At 37.2% G+C, this 21,770-nt stretch overlaps 1 long non-coding RNA gene across 2 annotated transcripts in view; it reads right to left on the bottom strand.

Annotated features, from left to right (window-relative positions):
- The window catches only part of LOC104150014 (uncharacterized), a 43,518-nt gene extending 30,483 nt beyond the window's left edge, over nt 1-13,035 (bottom strand). For both annotated transcript variants that reach the window (XR_695470.2, XR_695471.1), the window contains exon 1: nt 12,850-13,035. This is a non-coding gene — a long non-coding RNA (uncharacterized lncRNA). The remainder of the gene's footprint in view (nt 1-12,849) is intronic.
- Nucleotides 13,036-21,770: the final 8,735 nt, after the last annotated feature.

Genomic DNA, 21,770 nt, shown 5'->3' with positions numbered 1-21,770 from the left:
CTCTTTTAGTGGTGTTTTATCAAAGAAAGGCAAAATTAAACAAGCTTATGATATCAATCAGCTTTTCATACTGCAATGTCTAAATCATATCATCTCATTCATTATTAATAGAGCACAAAATCAAGAAAAGTTAGACGTAAAATGAAGGCAAAATCTTCTGAACATCTTCTACCATAATCTGAAACAAAAGATGTGGGCCCAGATATTCAATTTTTGCAAATAAATGTACCCCGGTTAAAGTCAACAAGCAGATATCAGCATATTTCTGTGGTGTGCGACTGGAAACTTTTCAGTGACTCTCAGATCAACACTCAAATGGTTTATTTCAGGAGCCTAGGATGGGTGTAGGTGGAGTGTAAGCTCTTAGAGAATGATTCAGTATAGCTATTCATCATCTTATATAGCCTGAAGTTTTGTAACATCTAAGGTCTGCCAGTAGCTATATTTTAGACATTGAAGTTTTCTAAATATTAGAAACAGGGTGAAAGGAGGCAGCAACGTACCAAAGCCTAAGCAAGGCTCCTATGTTGACGTGTTTTAAGAAATGAAATCAAAATCTGGACAAGAAGGTGCTGAAATCCCGTCTAAATCCTCATAATCCAACCTGAGGCAGAAAGGTGTCTAAACTTTCCCCAAGTCACGCAAAGGACAAATCTGTTAAATGTGCTGAAAAACCACCTTTCAGGCATTGACTGAGCACACAGCTTGGCGTCTTGGAGCACTTGCATTTGGACTTATGGGAGAGAAGGAGGTACCACAGTCAGGTACGTAACACAATATGAATATAAGACTCAAGATAAAGTTGCAATAAACCAACTATTGTGTTATAGACCAGTGCATAGACTTACCAAATTCCCCTTCTTTCATGGCAACTGTCCACACATCTTTACACAAAAGAAATAAAAAGTATGTGGATCACCAGTAAAAAGTGGGAAAGTTATTTTTGCCTTTACAAAGGATTAAGAATTTCCATATACTTACTACGGAACAGCTGCTGCTCTGCAAATTCACATGCCAGAAATAGCATAAGAGCACACCGTAAATCCAAACCCAGAGCATTTCAATTATCACTTATATAATCTTTCTTCTAGCAGTCTAAGAATGTGCAGGAATAGCTTAGTACCTTAAAGCATGAAACAGGACTCACACAAAACAAAACCAAAATCCTACTTATTGGCCACCCATGTCTTTGGTCTTTACATGCACAGCCTGGTCAGAGAATAAACTTCTCCAGAAATCTAGAGTTCGGCTTCCAGTATTTCCCTAGTGACCCTTGGATTAGTCTTATGTGTAGACTGAGGAGTCACACAGGAAGGACCTCGGTCTGGCACAACTGCTCAGACAGCACTAACAGCATTGACAAGTGTTGAAAGTCAGGTATTATACCAGAGCAGGAGAGGCTGTTCCCCTCTTTAGCTTCATATACTAAACATGAAGAAACTTGTTTTGATACTCCAGTACAAAGTGAAAAAAATACCAGGGAGAAGTATGTTTTCAGCCACTGCTAGAGCGGAAGTCTTCGTTTCCTTAGGCTAACCTCCTTTGCAATCCACATGGAGTGAAAAGACTGAGTAAAGTCTAGGAAGACAGACTCTTAGTTTCCCAGGACTTTGGTCTGGATCACGGGATGAAGGTTGAGCACTGTGAATTAAATTATCAAGGAGAGGTTAGGGAATGTACTATCTCTGCCCTATAATTGCCTGGACGCACAAAAACAGAGAGAGTGTGCAGCCAGATAGGAGTAAGTGACACTCTTATTTCCAGGTTGTCAATGATTTTGAGTTAGCCACAGATGGCAAATTTTGAGAGCTAGTCCCTAATTCACCCTGAAAAATAGCATAGCTGGAAAATTTGGTGATAACATTTAGAATATTTAAATGGTGTAAGTATTTTGCTTATCTTGCCATATGTATTTTGAGTCTGATGAAATCAATGATGTATTTTTACATTTCTGGGTATGCATGCTAAATAATGAAACCTATATTATGCAGCTAATGTTAAGGTCTGATCATGAGTGTGATTTACAGTTCTAAGAAAAATATGTAACACCTCTGTTAGAAAGTGAGTTAATGACTGAGGAAGTTATGGCTTTACTGTAATGGAGCAAGAGTAAAAATTTAGTAAACATCACAATCATTTAGTTTCCATTGAAATCAACAGGACGTGAAGGGTTAGTAGCTAAGCTGTTAGTAGTTGTAGAGCCAAGCAGGATTTTACAACATTAGGCCTTTCCTTGATTTTGAGATTTTTAAAAAAAATCTTTTTATAGCCTTAAACAACTTAAAGATTTTAGAACATAGGATGTTGCTACGGTATTTCAGTTGAGTCTTCCAAGTGTTTGCATGCATCTCTTTTTGTATATTAATATACAAAAATACGACCTTCAAGCTCCATAGAGATCTCCCAAAGAATTTTACAAATATTGACTTTAGTCTGGAAGTTTTACATGTTGACTTAATATCCTTAGTAAGTAGTAGTAATTTGCCACATGCAGTAAGTGTTTTCATCGTACAATTGCAGTCATTGAAATATTTTCCTACCAAAAAAAGACAAGAAAATCCTACAAAGATATGAACATTTTGTAAAACCATGATGACATTGCATTTACAAAGCTACTGAAGCTAGGAAGATTTTTCTCAGAGAAGATAGCGCAGATTTGGTATTAACTTAACATTTTTCTACTTCATTTCCTTCTCCTCCAACCTTTTTCTTTTCTTTGTTTTTGACAAACCATCAGTGAAAAAGTGGAACTGCTGAATATATTCTTCTATTGAAAGGAAGTGAAGCAAGGAAGATACTCTTCTTTTGTGGTTGGAAATGTAACTCTTAAAATTGAAAGTATGAATTTTAAAATATATTTGCTGTTCTTTCATGTTTTTCCCCAAAATAGAGAACCTATATATGGAAAAAGAGCTTATTTAGTATACAAGTTTATTTACATACAATGAAAATAAGTGATTATGTGTTACTATTTATTATTTTTTAATATTTTTTAAAAACTTTTGTTCCTTTAATGCAAGTTAATACAATTAGAACACTGGGGACAAAATTGTCTGGAGTATTTTTTCACCAGCTTCAACGGGGAACTTCACAGACAAATTTGTTCTGCGGAAAGCTTTTCCCTGTAAATCAATCATGTCTGCAGGTTTGACCAGTATGGAAGCTGTAATAACAGTGCAGGACTATAAAAAGAACATGACACATCTAAAAGCAGCTACAGTAACACTATAGATCTCGGTCGTCTTATCAATTTGATCAGTTCAAGGATGCTCAAAATGGAAGCTTTGAGACAGCTGATGAATCAGGTATATACAAAACAAATCGGAAGGTTCCAGGGACTTTCTGATAAAAAAGCGAAATAGAAGGTACACTGGAAATTCTCTCCACTCTCAAAAGCAAGGAAAGACAGTTCAAGGTGCCCATGATTTGTTATGGAGCCAGATACAAAGAAAATGTGGATTTCATTTCAGTCATGCTACTATTATGCAAGTTTTTTTCAAAATTCTGTACATTTTCATGCTTAGTGTCTCAAGCCTACAGATCTTATATTGAACAAAGCAAGGTACAAATCCTTCAAAAACAGAGGTCTTTGGGGGAAAATGATTGCCAGCATTCAAGACTGAAGTATATTTTATACTACTTTCATATTTGTGCCAAAAAATATTCTCAGAACTTTAACTCCACTACCACAGCTGATATGCAGTTGTCCACTAAAACTACAAATAGCTGTTTGTGATGTTATGATCACATTCAAGTATAATAAATATCTCAAATACTTAAGCTTCTGTGGAGTAAAAGTACAGTTTTAAAGGTCTTTTCTTTCTTTCCGTAAGATGTTTTTGGAAGATCCAGTGACTCCATAGCTTCTTTTAAGATCATAAGTCCTAAAGGACTGCTGTGCCAATATATTTACTCTTCACTGGAAGGTTATGTTTTGCATACACATACATACATACCTATATATAAATATATATATATACACACATTCATATTTGTAACTGAAATGGTTTGAAAACTATCTGAATGGTCTTCAAAAAAATCAGGTAGTATTTTTTCAAGGAAGTAAATCTATAAAACTCCAAAATCATTTTTCTACTTGTAAGCATTTTTCAACTTTAACTTGTTCAGCCTTTCTTAAACATTAAAGTTTTGAGTAATTTTGGTGGATAAATATTTATTAACCACATACAATTATGCTAATATAGACCTGCTATATATTCAGGTGTCTGAAAATCCTAACAAATCTAAGAGGATCTCAAGTGAACCTGCACCAAGTTTCTGGCCAGGTGAAAATTCTCCATCCATACAGAGACAGAAACCATGTGGTTGAAGAGAACCGTCAGCAGCCATTTTTATGAAGATCATTTCATTAAAAATTTTGCATACCTATGCAAAATGGTAATGAGTACCAATCCTTGAAACACCTGTTTTGTTAGTTTAGCCCATCTGTCGAGTTGCATTCTTTGTCCCCTTTTTATGTGATCTACAAAGGATGAGTTTGTTTCCACTTTGAAATCCAGTCCACTAGTTCAACGTGTAGATATTTCTCCTTCCAGTTCTACACAAAATATCTTTTAGATTGGTCCATAGTAATAAATAAGATGGTGATAATCACTCAAATATTATACAGGATTCCTTTTTAAAGTGTAGGATCTAACTGGTGGAGCCTGGTAGCAGAAGCACAGCACAGTCCAACTGAAACATCAGTTTCTGAAGTGAAAATGGAAGGAAAAAAAAAAAATCCAAAAGTGTAAAGACATAAGTAAAATCCCAGTAATCCTATACGTTTTTCTACTAGCATTTCTATTATTAGTAGAATAGCCTTCCTGCTGTTTTCATCATCAGTGAGTATAATTAGTTAAATAATATTTTGCAAATGCTTCTTAGTTATATGACATATTAGATTAATTTTTCTGCGTGTTTACTGCCAGGTTAGAGTTACACAGACAGCATACTTGCACTTTTTTTTGTCGTCCCTCCACCTCTAACCATGATGTTCTCTTTTCTTACACTCTTTCACCCTCCAGTTTGCTTTTACCCTCTCTTCTCTTGTTCTCTGTTCTTCCTAGGCACCCATGACCTCAGTAAATGTTCTGTCCTTCCTGCTACTTTTACTTAACCTTTATATACCACTTCAGTAATCCATCAGTTAAAAAAAGAGTACCCTGGAGAATTAATGTTGTGTGTAATCACATTGGGTGAATTTTCAGCACCATTAAAATCAATGGGAGTTTTGTAATTGATTTCACCTGAGCCAAGATTTCACTCCTAGTGTACTGACTGGTGTAGTAACACCAACTCACATAGAAAGCTAAATTTGAAAACATAACGTTCCCTAATTAAAAGTTCCATTTCATGTAATTGACTTTAGCCTAAAAAAATTCCAAAAAGAATTCCACTGAAACGAAGATTATCTCACCTGCCAAGTAATAGCATGTGATTGACAGCACTATTCAAGATGTCATACCTTTTTATTCTTTTCTATCAAGCGCACAGACACCAACATATATACTTACAGTTAACACAACAAAATAAAAAATGTTCCCAGTGTTAAAGACTTCCTACCTGATTGACAAAATAACAATTTGGTCCACACAGAAGCATCATTTGTTTACTTACAACTTGCATTTAATGACAAATAAAAGAATCTGTCGATTGTAACTTTTCCGTGTCTTATTTTAGCATCATTTTCTGTTCAGATATAAGAATTTTCTTAGAGCAATAGAGGACAGTGTCTTATTAAAAGCTGAAAGAATGCCACGTATTTTTCACATTGCAGTTCTGAGCAAAAAAGTTGAAGTCATAAAAGCCCAAGAGAATCATCTCATACAGGTTGTCAGTGTTAGAGCATACATCATTTTACAGAAGGAAATCAATTTCTTCAATTTGGGTATATACTCGGTATAAATTCTCTGGCATGATTTTGCAGTCTCAAAGGCAGGTGTGCAACTTACTGTTAGCAACTCAAGGTAAGTTCCCAGTTTGTTGGATATAGTACCTCATAAAACATAATCGACTCCCTTTCTTAATTTCTCATTTCCTTTTTCATGTTCCCATGTCATTTGAGATCCTACTTCTCTCCAGGGAATTGCAAACGATAAGAAAAAAATCAGAATCTTCATCTCTCATCGATGTCCTTTCATTAGCTAACATTTAGAAGCAATATAGCATCATTCTTTTTATTAGTAATGGTCTTGCCTGCTGTTCTCCCCACCCCTCAATGTTTACCTTTTTCTCAGAAAAATTATCTTTCTGGTTTACACATGGTTTCCTTTTTTCGCTCTAAGAAAAAGTCTTTGCCTTAGGTGGTTTTTTTTAGCCATCCAAGTATTACTTCCCCTACCCCACTGCCCCAAGCAGCTTTACTTTTATAGCCCTCCTCAAGTCTTGTTATTTCCCAGTTGATTTTTAGTTTTAAGCCTGGAACACAGAAGGTGTTTTTGGAACTGTTACTTAGCTTGAGGGCAAGATCTGGAGTATATGAATTTTTTAAAAGACTGATCAGACCATAAAAAAAAAAAAAAAAAAAAGAGAGAGAGATAGAGAGGCCTAATCCACAGAATGAAATGTTCAAAGTAAATAAGAGAGCTGAGGCATAGCTGTAGACCAGGTCTTACACAGAGACAGAGGACTAATGCTAGCAGGCTCAGAGCGCACTGGCTTCACAGCATCTCATCCTCTTTGTGCTGAGCATAATTAAGAAGTGGACATGCTCCAAGGTCAAGCTGAGGGTAACTTCAGTTTGACTTCTCCATTCAAGAAAGTGAGAAAAAATTCACACAGTCAGCATATTCCTCTCAGCAGCTCATGTTTGTTAATTAAAAGTTGTTTTCTCATCTATTTTCTTTCAGTCCCGTATCTGTTTGTCAGGGCAAAACTGCTGATCTGATCATTTCCTTCAAAGTGACTGACCCCTCTGAAGTCAAAGGCAAAACTCCTGTTGGCTCCAACGAGACAAGGCCATGGCTGCTGTTAGTTGTTGAGGTGCGCTTTCTCAAGCATACAGCAAAAGGACAAAAAAAAGCTTGCAAATTAAACTGCAGAACAGTGACATATTATTACTTGCTAATTATATGAATCCATCTGCTTTCTTCTGCCTTCCCTCTTGCTCCAGCTTTGGAGCACTTCTACTCCTTTGAGATATTCCTGATTACTCGCCAGTCATGCGTCATGCTTAAGCTCTTTAAAGTTACTGTCTTCCAGAGTTAACACCGAGACCCTTCTGAGCAGCTCATCTAACCAAAATACATAAATGGTTACAAATACATAAGAGTGGTACTGGTACCACTTGATACACTGAAACAGGAAATTATGTTTAGCATGCAGCAGTTCTAAGAACAAGGATAGGACTTTTCAGGCAATTTTGTCTTGCTGTGGGACACTACACTGTGGAGTTTTATAAAGTATAAAAGTATATTTTTTAAATAGAGGATGCCATAGAAATGGTTATGGCATTACAAATGCCTCAATACTGGTGAGGATCCTGGAAGAACAAACAGCTTTCTTACAAAATTGGCCGTGCAAAGAGCTATACATTGTTTGAAATGGTTAGTACTTTCAGCATTTCATCTCTCTGCACAGAATTAAGTCTATTCAATGTACTTTTTTTAGTGCTCACACCACTCAGCTTGGCATAGTTACTGATGTTGACCAGGAGATCATTTAAGATACTTTGCTTTCAGGATGCTGAGATTTATCCAGATGATCAAATCGCCCAACTTCACTACTACATATAAACCTTTGGATGTCCTAAATAAAATTTTCAATTAAATAACACTTTTGTATATCACATGTATATATTTAGACATAGCCCCCACTCAGATTTCAGCCTTAAATTAAAAAAAACACACACACAAATAAAAAAAAATGCTGGTCACAAATGGTCCTTAGCATCAAAGTAGGAATTTAATTTATCTCCGATTCCACACTTGTGAACAGGCTACACCACTTCAAAACATTCAGCCAGTTTCCTTACCTCCATCCCACTTATCTGGCAGATTTGCTGCTTTTAGACTCTGAGTTTACGTAAAAAATAGATGAATATTATCATAAGAGTAAAAAAAAATTCCCAGCAATTGAAAGACAAAGGGATTTAAAAATGTAGCTTCTCTTTGAATACCTTTTTCATCTCCCATGGGCACATGTATAGAATTACCATTTTCCAGCTATTCAGAATGCACATTTAAGTAATTATTTTTTCCCTCATAAGCCATGAATGACACAACATGCAATTCGTCCAATAATATTAAGAATTTACAGTTTAGCTTATCATTTTATGTCAATTATTGCCATAAAATAAACAATAAATGTCATAAATATGGAAATTATTTTTACCATAAAATGATAAAATTATAGAGCTGCAAAGGACCTGAGAAGGTCTTGTAGTCCATTCTTTATCGTGGAAGATCGACTATACTCAACTTACTTTTAAGAGAAGTTTGTCTATCTTGTGCTTAATAACGTCCAGCTGTGGAGATTCTGTAGCCTCCCTAGGGAATTTTCATTCATTAGTCTTGCCATTTTTTTTTTTTCCTCTTTCATGGTATTTAATTTAAATCTTCTCACTGGCAAGTTAACTAGGTATGTCTTATCAGCTGCCTATCATTTTCCTTTGCAGATGTATATATTTGTACTTTAAAAAGCCAAAGTGGATAGGATAAATGTTGTTGCTGTTTTTTATTTTTTCATGTAAATAAACAAAACTTGCCACAGTTTTCAGACATTGATGCATCTTGATTTTCCTGCCAGATCTCAGCTCTTACAGGACCCGAAAGAGGAAATGCGCAGACTAGTGTAATTCCACGGTGTCAAACCAGTGTGATGGTGAGAAGACTTCAGTCCCAGGGAAAGCAATCGCAAAGCAGTTTCAGAAAGTTATTCTGCTGTGGCAGGATTTCAGGCCCCCTTTATCATACTATTTATCTAAATTATAAAAATCAGAGTGAAAGAAAAATCACCCACAAATGTCCTCACATTCTGACTTGCATAGAATAATAAGGGAAAGGTTTCTTTGATGTAAAATGCCTAACAAACTACTCAAATTAGACAACATCTAGAAAAAATGGCACACAACTGCTGACAGATAAATGATCAGGTAGTACTTTAAGTATGCTGAAAGATGCCAAAAATGTCAGTTCTAAAAGGATGAGCTAGATGGGCTATGAGGGTACGCCCAGAAAGCACAAGTATATCTCTCATGCCAGATAAATGAGTCCTGTGAATCGAGGCCAAGTGCCTCAGACTTGTCTACTGTCTAGACCTCGTCCCCTCCAGTGCAGGTTGGTTGCATCTTGCCTGCACCATGCTTGGCCTTAGTCTCTCCCGCATCCTCTGTGCTTTAAAGATTCAGTTATAATTTGTGGGTGTTTTTTTCAGTTCAGATTTTGAGACCTGAGAATTCAACTCAGATGCTGTCACAGAGAAGTGGTGTGAGGTTACGGGGTCACAGCGGGACACAAAGCAGGCAGCTCTGTTGGATAGGGGGAACCAGAAAGGCATCATCCTGTCCACACTGCCTGTTGGGAAAGGTACCTGAAGTCACCTCTACCCTAACATGTTCTCATATATTGTCTTGAAGATAGCTGTTTGAAGCCATCAGTGAGCCAGGGAGCAAACTGAGTGTAAGGCAGTGTAGGCAATCAAAAGTCTAGCAGTCAAGTTTCTCCCTATCTTCTACTTCACAGTGTAGATACACCCAGGGAGATACAGATTCATTCCTTGTTTTGTCCATATTTTCTCTCCCTCTCTCTTACAGCCTCAGTTTAAGAAACCCTCACAATGATACATTTATCAAAAAAATACTTTCTGAAAGAACATTATAGTTTTGTAAATTGCAGCAATTAAAAACTTAATCCTAAAGTCTTAGCTAGTTCTACTTAGGAGTTCCTTTGAATCCCATTTGCCAGTCCATGTCCTGAAAATTCTCAATTAATTTTCCATGAATTTCAGATGTCCTAGTCCAGTGATAAGGCCTGTTCCTTCGAAGCCTACACAGGCTTCAGTTCACATGCATGAAATCGCCTGATGCACATAATTAGAACAACATATGGCCAGGAGCTGGATGAGAGCGATTCTCCATAAACCCAGTTATCCTATCATTGTACTTGTCTACACTATTTAACAAAAAACCCACCACACACAGAAGTGAAAGCACAGCAACCTCTGGAGGCTTAAGCACATCCAATTTCTCACTTGTAGGATCCTAGGCAGAAGATTCTGATCGCCCTTCTTGCACTAAGTAGTGGCATCGTATCTTATTCCAGACAACAGTCCCCTGATTATACTATATAATTTGCTTTTGCATCTTTTGGTAAGGCAAAACAGTTATTAGATTGAAGAATAGTACAATTACTGAAGCCTTAGGCTACTTAGCTGCTTTTGGGTCTAAAAATCAGGAGATCAGGTAGTAACATATGGAGTAACATAATCATATTTAAATGTCCATCTTGACCCCAGACTAGCTCAATGGCTTAGCTATGTTGCTTTTTTTTCCATCCATGATTGTCCCCATCTTTGTAATCTGAATATTCTTTTGCACATTGCTAGGATTTACCAACTTCTGTTCATTTGCTTAATGGTAGTTTTGCTCTGCCACAGTTTATGGTGGAGAATATTTGTTAAAACAAGAGATATAGTCTGAATACCTAACTGCGGATGATTAAATTAGACTGCGTCCAGACAAGCTTAAGCTCTTCTTATGGAAAGTCTGCATTAGGATATAGTTGCATTGCCCTGGATGTTTCTACATGTAGGAATCATTAATAGGCTTAGCAACATCATGGTAAAAGAATTATACCTTGCTTAAAATAGCATTTGAACAAAATTAAAAGATTTAGAAAGCTATAATAGTAATTAGAGTGTTTAGTATAATTATTCTGAACATGATCCTACTTGATAAAATACCTTGTCTATGAAACACGGTGGTTTGGATTTGCTTTTTGAAGGAATTGCCATCAAGAAGGGTGCATATTTTTGATTAAATGTTTAATGTTATATACCTCATCTCATTAGTTCTACATTCTGTATTGGAATATAAAAATTGGATAATGCTCTGAAATATTCTGTATATACAGGGTAGTACTGCATATACTGTGTATGTGATGATTATAATCATTATGTGTACAAACAGCTATTGAGTATTCACTGAAATAACTTTAGTTTGTGTTAATTGGCTTGGATAAAATAAGAACTACTGGAACATTTGCCTCTGTTTACACTTGAATTAAAAACATATGGTGCATATATACTGTATACACTTATATTCATTTTCAGATCTCTATATGACATGGAGTGATTACTGCCTGAATGGCAACAGGAAATTCAGAATTTCACAGAAAAGAACATACTCACAGCTTAGTGACTGGACTCCAAATAACTGTGATGTAGGTAAGAGTTATAATTATGAGACATGAATGAGAATTACAAAGAACAGAATATTCTCCACCGCTTCTTAACACTTTCGCTTATACTCATATAACCTCTTGAAGGGAAAAATGCTAATCATTGGGTTAAAGCAGCTACAAAAAATTCATACTGATTATGTCCAGACTCTATTGCAAAGACCATTTCTCAGAGCAGAAACAGTCATGTAAATTCTTACACTAAACTTTTACTCCAGATATTGAGCTCTGATGTTGGTTCTTGGTTATTGCTGCTTATCTGAGAGTTCAGCTTTTTAGATTCACTAACAAACTCATTTTTGCCTATTTTGTAAAAGCAAGAATTCAGCCTGCTTGAAAAGATTGAGCAGTATTTTAATAGCAGAACAAAAGAGAAAATAGTCACAAAGAATGTTGTCCCGGTTTCAGTTGTTACACTACAATTTCTTTTTATTGCATGTGTGGATAAAGCCTCATTCTAATTCATTGCAAAACAACTTGTAGCCCTTCATGTTGGGAGCTGATATTGGTGGGAGGCAGGAGAAAGAGGAAACAATATTCCTGCCCTTGCGTACACACATATAAATCTCATTATCAAAATAGTACATTAGCAATTTTCTGTCGTAGTACTTATTGGCCCTTCTCATTTTCCTTCTTATCAATGTATAAAATAGTGATTTGTTTTCAGTACGGTACTGCCAGAAACTGATGTTTTAAATCTGAAATTTGTTCCAATATGCAGAGGTTTATGTTAACTATGTGCTTTGTTCATCCTTTAGTATTTTCAATTAGAAGTTAAGGGATTATTTGAAATCTCAGAGAATAATTTTAATCGTTCATTTTTCTTAATTTTAGGTCATAGAAGAACACTATGGTGCAATAGAACATTGTATCTAATAATGGTGTAACAGGGCTCAATTTAATATACTATTGGTGATGTTCAGAATTTATGAAATCTTAATTTACACAAAACTTTTCCCACACACATATTTTAAAACTGTCTAAAAATTGCACTCCAAAATTCTCACTGAAGTTTTTTTCAAAGTGTCATTCCCTCCATCATTTGCAATATCATTTATCATCCTTTAAATGTCTAGCAATGACTTGGAATCCCGTCCAGATATTAATAAAGAAAAAGCGACTGCAGACAGGATTTTAAACAGGAGTCCAGCATAATGTGCTACCCACAAGTCTTGATGCCCCTAAAGGGCTTCTGATTTGCTGGTTGCCTTGAGGAAAGCTTTGATTAGTCCCCAAGCGTGGAACAAAAGAGCTCACCCCAGCTCTGTGCTGTCAGACAGGATCCAAGCTTGAGAACTATTATTTCTCTTACACACACCTGCATTCAAGATTTTCCTGTCTTCCCTTTCTCTCCCAGAAACTCAAAGCAACTAAAAGCTCTTTTTCTCCTCTCTGAATCATCACTACCCATCTTTCTGAAATAAACCTCACACAGAAATTATGTTCTTACCAGTCTGATGACTTGTCGGTGTTCCTTTATAGGTCACTGATTTTCTTTGAAGAGTTGAGCCCGATAACTTAGGACACTACCATTTATAGGTCTGCTGGGAAGGTTTCTGCCATGTCAGATGTGCAGGATGGCTTCAAAGCTCCAGTCATCCAGCAATGACAGGTCTGGTCCTCACATCCTACTCAGCTTTTTCCTCCTCTCCATCCTCCACTTACAGGGAGCCTTCCCCACTCCACGTGGTTCATCTAGATAATCTGTGAACAGATTTTGCTGAATATATCAGTCCCCAAATTTTGCCTTCAGCTTTAAGAGAAAGTTTGCTTGATTGCACAGGAATTCTAATGGCTCCTTCTGCATCTGTCTTCAGCTGGGTTTGAGTTATATGAAGGGGATGAGGACAGAGAGGCATCAGCCCTCATTGAGATAAGAAAAATGAGGCATTTTCTTCTTTTTCCCTATGTGTGCACCGTATGCAAAAGAGCAAAAGTCATCTCGCCAAACATGCTGAAAGTTACTTCATACTCGTGCCTGAGGAAAGGTTGCCCAAAATAGATGTTTGCCACAGGGACACTTGTGAAGCATCTAGATACCAAAGCAGTTCTTAGGTCTGAAGCACATACAGCCAAACTTGGGTTGGACAGTCATGTAGAAGCACTCAAATAAGTGTGCACAGTTACCAGTGCATTGGAATGAGGTACTGCACATTGTTACTGAGTTTATAGTATAGGTCCTGTGCTGGCATAAATAGATGCCACGACAAGACTATTGGTTTCTACAGTTGTTTTGTGTACTACCCTCAGGACTATGAGTATGCCAATTGTGATGTGAAAAATAACACCATATGCCCATAGCTGGTATAGTTGCACCTCTTTTGGGCCCAAAAGTCCACAAAGAGCTTTGATGTATGCGATATATTTGTACCAGACCAATATGAGTTCTTGCTCTCCTGGCCCAAACTTCGAAGCCATCACTATAGATCAACTTCTCTGATGATCAGAATGATTGAACCGATACTATATCTATCATAAATCTAGATGAAAGTTTAGAGCGCAGGAGGTAAGAGTAGAATGTCAGTGACATGTGTGACTGTGGCATGAAATTATAAAATAATACATTTATAAACACAAAACATTGTAGGAGGGACTAAAGGATATACACTGATGGATCCCGTCATCAAAGCTCGGCCTCCTTTCCAAACATGTTTATAAGATGAACACTTTGTGCTATGGCTGTGAAAAATGAACAGGATCTATAAGCAGTCTTGGAATTTGGAGTTTGGGGCATCTTATCACATCATGATGTGACTCCTTATTCTCCAAAGTTCACCTTCCCTTGGGAAGGACCTTACTAAGTACAGTCATTGAGTACATGGGGGCACTGCAAAGGGCTGCAATCTAGTTTAAGAACATCATTACAATTTCTAGTTGTGCTGAAGCAATTTTATTTTATGCATCATTTGCTAGGGTTAACTGGCCCCACGTTCAACCTGCCTGACAATAAAAACAAGAAACTTTCCTTGCTGTTCAGTAGCTGCATACCAGGTACTTTGCCAAGACTCTCACCCCCATCAGACAGAATGTTCTTTTGAGAATGATAAATGTTTCTTTCTTCCCCATCAGCATGTCATATTTATAAAAAGGAAAGGCTGTTTTCCAGGAAAGTTAATGTTTCTACCTGTCAGCCTTGAAGGTGACTCTTTTAAGGTTATATTTGTCTCTTTTAAAGCTCCTGTAATGGGATAAAAGCCGAGCAATAAAAACATTTAAGCCTATGCATCCTAGACTACGGTAAACACCTACAGGTGTAAACATCTCATAAAGGTCTTATTCTTGCACACCAAAGGAGGAAAAGTGTTAGGTGTGCCACACGTCATAAACTTGAAATCACACCTTTAGTAGTGTGCTTTTCCTTAGTAGTTTAACTGTCCACATTTGTGGTTTAGCTGGCCTTCACTCCCAGCAAGTTAAAATTGTGCAGTAGCATAGGCTGGTTTTGTTCAGTTTACTGTAAAATAACATTTAACTGGAATTTAACTCTAAGTGGTATGTTATAGGTGACTGGATGGAGATGCTTTCTTCAACTTTGGCCCATGTGATTTTTTTTAGAATCTATTCTGACCTGATAGGTCTATCTTTTTTGACTAGCATGTTTCTTGGAAGGTGAATTAATTGTTTCCCAAAACCAAAAAAGCTTGCAAAACCTAAGAATGGCTTGCATCATTTCTCTGGTGCATGAAAAAACTGAAATGCTATATGGGTGCCTCCGCCTTTTTTGGATATTTCTCTAACTTACAATGCAGAAACAGGTGTTCTGCTCAGTAGGCTGTGAGATAGCATAGCCCAGGAAAATTTCAGGCTTTAAAATTAAAATATTTTTTATTTTCTCCTAAGAATAAATTCAGACTCACATTTACTGCAGACCCAAGGCTCTGATGAGAGAGGGTAAATCAGCATCCTGCAGTATCATCATCACAGTTGATGGTTTTGTTGCGATCGGTCTTCAATATTCATTATATTGTTAAAGTTTCCCCCCGGCTCTGTGTTCTTCCGAGCTGCTATTGAAACAAAGCACAAATGCCAAGAGGGTAATTTCAGCAAAAAAGTGTAGTTAGTACAGATCATTGAACAAACTATTTTTCAGCTGGCTACTCTAATTCTAGTCAGCCAAAGAACCTACATCAAAATATGGACACTGCTCTTAGGAAAGCTCATTTTCCTCTTGTTCTTATCCCCTTCCCCCAAATACCTATATGCATATAAGTGAAACATTCATGTGAGCTAGTAACGTCTTCTATTCGTAGATAATAACAGTGCTACACACGTTATTCAAAATAAGGGCATCCTGATTTTCAGTTCTCACTATTTAATTAAAAACAACAACAGTCTGGTTTTAGCAATTCATTTTCTAACACTTTGGCACCCTTTGGTGTTCTGGGCTACAGTTTTATGTTTGACTGCAGTTATTGCACATGATTTTTAAAATATACTGGTGAGCAAAAACTCACTGTCTGTAGGACTAAGATTTCTTTTTCTGCTTCCACACGACAAAAATAGCCCTTAAAAAAAAAAAAAGTCAAGCAGTGAGTGAAGAAAACAGAACGAGTGACTAGGTCTGTGAACAGTAAATGAACAACATACTAATTTGTCTGAGTTAATATATTTCTTTTTTCTTTCATGACAACAAACACAATCGGCCTCCACAATAAAAGATTATCATGCAGTTTTGCTGCTGCAGGATTTTTCCTCATCCTATTTTCCAGAAGTAAATCTTTTGCAGGCCCGGTTTGATTGGTATTCCAAATAGTTACTGAGGAACACATGACATATCTAACGTTCACAACTATTTAGCTTTCCACCATCGGAAAGGCCAGTTAAGATGAAATTTAACTCTAATGTCCTAATAACAGTGCTATTTGCCTGCATATGCGCATAGAGTCAGTCAGTGCTTAATCCATAGATTATTCTGCACTATGGGAACTGGGTTTTAGTAAAGCTTTTTGTTTTCTAATAGAAAATTTGTTTTTGCTATCTCTGTGGTCTATTTTTGCCTTTTTCCTTGTAGGACTAGAAGTTAAACCAAATCAGGTTAGAAGTGCCTGAAAATTCAGAGCTGACTGGCGCGTCTCAAGCACTGGGTGGCACTGGCTTCTGCAGCCTCCACGCGGACAGTTGCCCCATGAGCAAACTGACCTTTCAGTTCGCAGAGCACATGAATGTCCAGAGAAGCAGGAGGGATTACAGTTTTGCAAATTCTTCTGCATCCCGTGGCCTCTCTTGGGTGAGCTAGACACAGAGCCAGCCTTAACCCTGAGCCACAGAAAGAAATGTGGGGGTTGCTTGCCTGGCTCCCTGCACCACCGCTCTGCCAGAGGCACTGGGAGAGAGCCCTAGCAGGCCTGCCGCAGCCCTGGCGCCAGCTCCTCGTTCCCCTTCATTTCTCCTCTCCTTTCCTCTACAGGAGACCCTTGGTCCCAGCCAGACCCGAGTCTTATTTCTGGGACAAGAAAATTCAATTTTGCATATGCTATTAAAAAGCTTTGAGCGCGCTCCGGATGAACACATCTGAGAATCAACTGCAGTTATTATTTTGGCAAGGGCACACAGAAGAAACCCCATCAGGAATTTCACTAATAAAATCTCAGTAGGACTCTTCCACCATTGACAGCAAATTAACTCTGCACCATCCTTACAAATGAACACTAAAGGAAAATGAGATGCATAACAGTGCTTCATCCACTTCGCAAGCTTTAAAGACTGTATTTCAGTGGTTACTAACACAGAGTGAAAGAACAAAGCCAGATCGCTTGAAACTTTTACGTTCAGAAAACCAAACTTCGGTTAATAGGAGTGTAAATCAGATACTTGTTCTCTCTCTTTGTGTGCACTCTTGAGTCATTATGCTGTGCATGTAAGCAAGGAGTAATATCAGTGTCACCAGAACAATACTGTGCTCTAGACAAGCACAAGAGAGATATGAAACTATATTGCATAAAGCCTAAATTAATCACTGTGAAATGTGGTTAGGTTTTCAGTCAACCACATCTGCAGTCACAGCAGTGCCTTATTTGTAGTTATTTGGCTTTCATATTAGAGATTTTGCAGCTTAACAAGAGCAACTGGAAACTCCGAATTTGTAATTTTCAAAATGCTAATCGTTTTGAGAATCCTATGCAAAATTTTACAGATACATACAAAGTCATACTGTAATAAAATATATGAGCATGAGGAAACTAAATGAGGATGCTTTAAATAACATATTCTGGAGACAAGGGATCAGTTGGAGTACTGGATTGAAAAGCTGGCTGACAAATCAAATGACAGCATTCAAGGATAACTCAGTTGTGGAATATTCTGGCTTCACAAATTGAATGTCACCATTTAAACTTCAACTGCTATCTGGTAGATGAATAAATATCAGCTATTTAGTCAGAACGCAGATTTATATCAGATAAAGACGGGGACATGAATGGGGCCAATGTTTCTATTTCAGTGTTTATTAAACAATCCAGTCTGTTTCAGTTCTTACTACAGAAGGACAGTGGCATGTGTTTGGCATATTGTTTTTACAAAATCCTTTCAGGGAGCCCATGTCAATTTATGTCAGAGCAGTCTAGCAGCATGGACACCAAAATTAAATCTTATAGAAGTGTATTTCTGAAGCAGTGTAACTTGTGCTCAATATACGCTTTTATTTACTGACCATCCTATGAATCTCTAGCATTTTAGAATCTGAAACCTAAGTGAAAGGTGACAGAAGTATTTCCAATCAGAAACTGAAATATCTAGTACAAACGATGAAGTTCCGAAAACAAGCAAGTCAGCTAGGAAAAGTGACAGAGTGAAACTCTTGAAACTCGTACATCACAAATGTATGCTCAGAAAGTTAAACCCCTGGGCTATTGCAGAGATAAATATTGTAATTTAGGAAGCCATATTCAGCTTTCTGAAAGCATTTAAGTGCTTAAGTCTGGTAGAAATGAGCTGATAATTCAAAACTAGACAGAATGTGACAACTTTCATTTGCTCTGAATTAATTGCAACAGCTTAGTAACTTTATATACCCAAACTACAAAAAAAAAATTCTTCATAAAAATACATACAGATGATTTAAAATGTCAGTTGGAAGAGAGGCACACCACCTGCACGATCTGCACTAATCTCAGATGGAAACTGTTGAAAGGCGTTAAGGGATAACTTCCAGTGAACCTGCTCATTTGGCTTGGTGGAATCAGGTACCACGGAAGCAGTTTAAGATCCTCTATTGTTGCATTTGTCATCTGCTAGAATCTCTGAGCTGTCTATCCAACAGCACTACATCTGGGAACAACGCTGAGCTCATCAAGGCCAGCTCTGACCCCTAGCCCTCTGCAGGGCCCTCAGCAGCACGGAAGCATTGGTTTAAGGTTCTTTTTTTAATATACATGTGTATATACATATATACATAGATACACACACCCATATATATATGTACACATATATAAAAGCTAATATTGTATTTATCTATCAACAAATATGAAAGCAAGGCAGAATCTTTGTTCAACCACTTCTCTATCACAGGTGCTATGCCCCAGTTCAATGCATTAGGAAGAAGGCGAGATCTCTCTTTAGCAAATAATTTCCAAGGTCTCAGAGAACAAACTTGTTTCAGGTGATGGCCAAAGCTGAAATGTAGACAAGGCATCAGTAACATTAGTTATTCCATACGGTAAGTTTGTCTTGCAAAACACTGCACATTCATTTATATCATAAGGCATATGAGCTACAAAACATGGTGGCTCAATGTCCTTTCATCATTTTTAATCCATCAACACGCTACATAATGTCTATTTTTTGGACAACAAATATACTTTAAAGGAAATAGTAGAGACCTAATTTTCATCCTGTTCAATCCAAGAAATCAGAAGAGGAATGATGGTATTCGTCTTTAACACCAGGGTCTAAGACAGAACTCAGTCTAAAGGAAGCTTTCTATTTTGCTCCTTTCTCATTTTGCTCTCACTATGCAAGAAATAGTTTCTGGGATATTTTACTGTATGTAAGTTTCCATACACTGCAATGCTTGTCACTTCATAAACAATGCGGTAGTAGATAGTCTGGTTACAATAAAAGGATATTGCCAAAATTGCATTGCATTATTCTTCTACCTCAATTTTACAGTAGAAAAGACTGGTTAATGATGTAAAATACAAGTGCTGTAATTCAATATTAGTACAGCTATTCTTGTAATCATTATTAAGAAGTAAAGCAGTACACATTTTTCTTTGTAAAAGTGTGGTATGCATGTATTAAATGACAAGAAGCTAAAAACAGAGTAATACTAATTTTACATGGAAACTGTAGGCAACATGATTCTTTATGCCAGTGTGTCCACAAGCAATTTAATTACAGGTATAAGCCGAAACTGTAATTTTGTGCTACTTTCACAAGGGTCATAAAAGAGTTTAAGAATGAATAATTTCCATACAATAATTCAAGTTGCACTTGTAAAAATATCTTCCGTATTATCTTTCTGCTCTGGGTTACATACATGATTTCAGTGGGTTCTGCCTATAGGATTAGTGCCTTTATGTGGATTTAGTTCTGTCTGTGAGCTTAAAGCTTTGTTTCTCACATGGCAATATGCAGTGGATGATTACACAATGACATATATGTTTATCTTGTTCCCATTCAAAATCAAAAGTTGGAAACGTTTTCTAAAAGAAATTCAAGTTGGGGAGTTTTGAAGTGATACTGACCTTTGAAATTGGAAGTAAACACAGCTTTAGACTAGCGTGCAGAAGAACAGCAGAATGAAGGTGTCAGGCAAAGGCACAAAAGGCAACTACAGGTCTGAAATCTGGAATTTTCTTATTTTGATACAGATTATGTGAACACATAGAATACACTATGATTTGTGCAAAGTCTTCTTAGCGATGAGTATGCATCACGAATTTAGATAACAAAGGTTAAAAAGAGTGCAATCAGTAAGGACTGGAAATAGTGAGGCCTGTTGTCCCTACAGATTTGTGCCCTTCCCCTCTCCCTGCCTAAACCTATTTGCCATAACTGCCACATTAATCTCTTCTCTCTACCCACAAATGTTATGAAATTCCTGCCAGCTAGTGTTTTGGTCCATTTGCAGCCACAGGCGAGCTGGCCCACACACCTGTGAACGCAGGTTGGCAGCTGCCTCCTGCCAACAGCCTGTGCAGCGGTCGCCTCCTCGCCCCTGTCCCTCACAGGAGATACTAATTTCAATTTCTCTCTTTTGTCTCGTGACAGGTCTTCTCGGAACATCATTATCTATGAGACTACATCCATCTGTCATATCATGAGGGGAAAGGACAAAAAGATAAGTATACTTACATACAGCCCAATATCACAGATTCCTACCCCTATTCCACAAATGGCTACTTCCTTAGAAAATCAGGTTAAAACCCATTAGGATTTTCCACTTTGACCAAGAGCTTTGTTAGGTTGGCAAGCATGATTTAGTGCTCATGTGCACTTAGAGCAGTGAGTAAAACCCATTAGCCCTAATGAAATCTATGAGACTAGCTGAAGAATAAGGTGCTATTCACTCAGAACAAGGGCTCCAGAATTTAATACTTAAATAACTAGTATAGCCCACAGATTTGTTTTCAGCTTCTTCACTGCAAATTAGACTACAGACTACAGTGACAAAGACAAGATAATTATCTCCACTAACTTTTAGCAGCGATATCTGTGTCAGTCCTACTCTCCTTCTCCATGCTTCAGTAATTCCTAATGAAGAACTAAGAGAAAAAAATAAAAGGCAACTTTTTTACATTAAATACCTGTCACAGTCAAACTCTCACAAAAGCACTTTAAAAAGTAATGAATGTAATACTGGCAGAATGACTAGTTTATAAGCAAGCGTGGTGCCCATTATATCCGAAAGAGTTGTCTGCTGCCAGCTTAGGACCAAGAGGCTGTTCCCAGTGTCAGCATCCTGCAGCCTCCTTGAACTGCTACCACTCACCCAGCTGCCAACGAGACAATAAACAGGGACATATTAAGAGCAACCAAGTCACCCGCTACAGCTAAGTTGGACGTTCGTTTGGTATTTTCATATCTGAACATTGGCATACAAGGTAAGAATTTACATCAAAGCGCATAAGTGTTTTCCTAAACTCTTACAATTTCCTGCTGTTTTAAAAAAAAAAGTTTTATCACAAAGGCACAGGGATGTGCTTTCCAAGGCTTCTACCGTTTGTTAAAATTGTTCTAATAATATTATACTTTATAGATTAAAGGGAAAATAACTCAAAGTTATTATTGGGAAGCACATGGAGCTAGGATAAGCTGTTTTCATCAGCTCATGCAAACCTGACCGTAATACATTTCATGCTCAGAACGTAACATGCAGAAGCTTGTTACAGATAACTGCTACAAAGCAGTGTTGTCTCCATTCCGGTTTTG

Source organism: Struthio camelus, chromosome W, assembly GCF_040807025.1.
Source record: "Struthio camelus isolate bStrCam1 chromosome W, bStrCam1.hap1, whole genome shotgun sequence".
NCBI classification, from domain to species: Eukaryota; Metazoa; Chordata; class Aves; order Struthioniformes; family Struthionidae; genus Struthio; species Struthio camelus.
The sequence above is the reverse complement of the archived record's forward strand: the minus strand, read 5'-3'. Positions and strand labels throughout refer to the sequence as shown.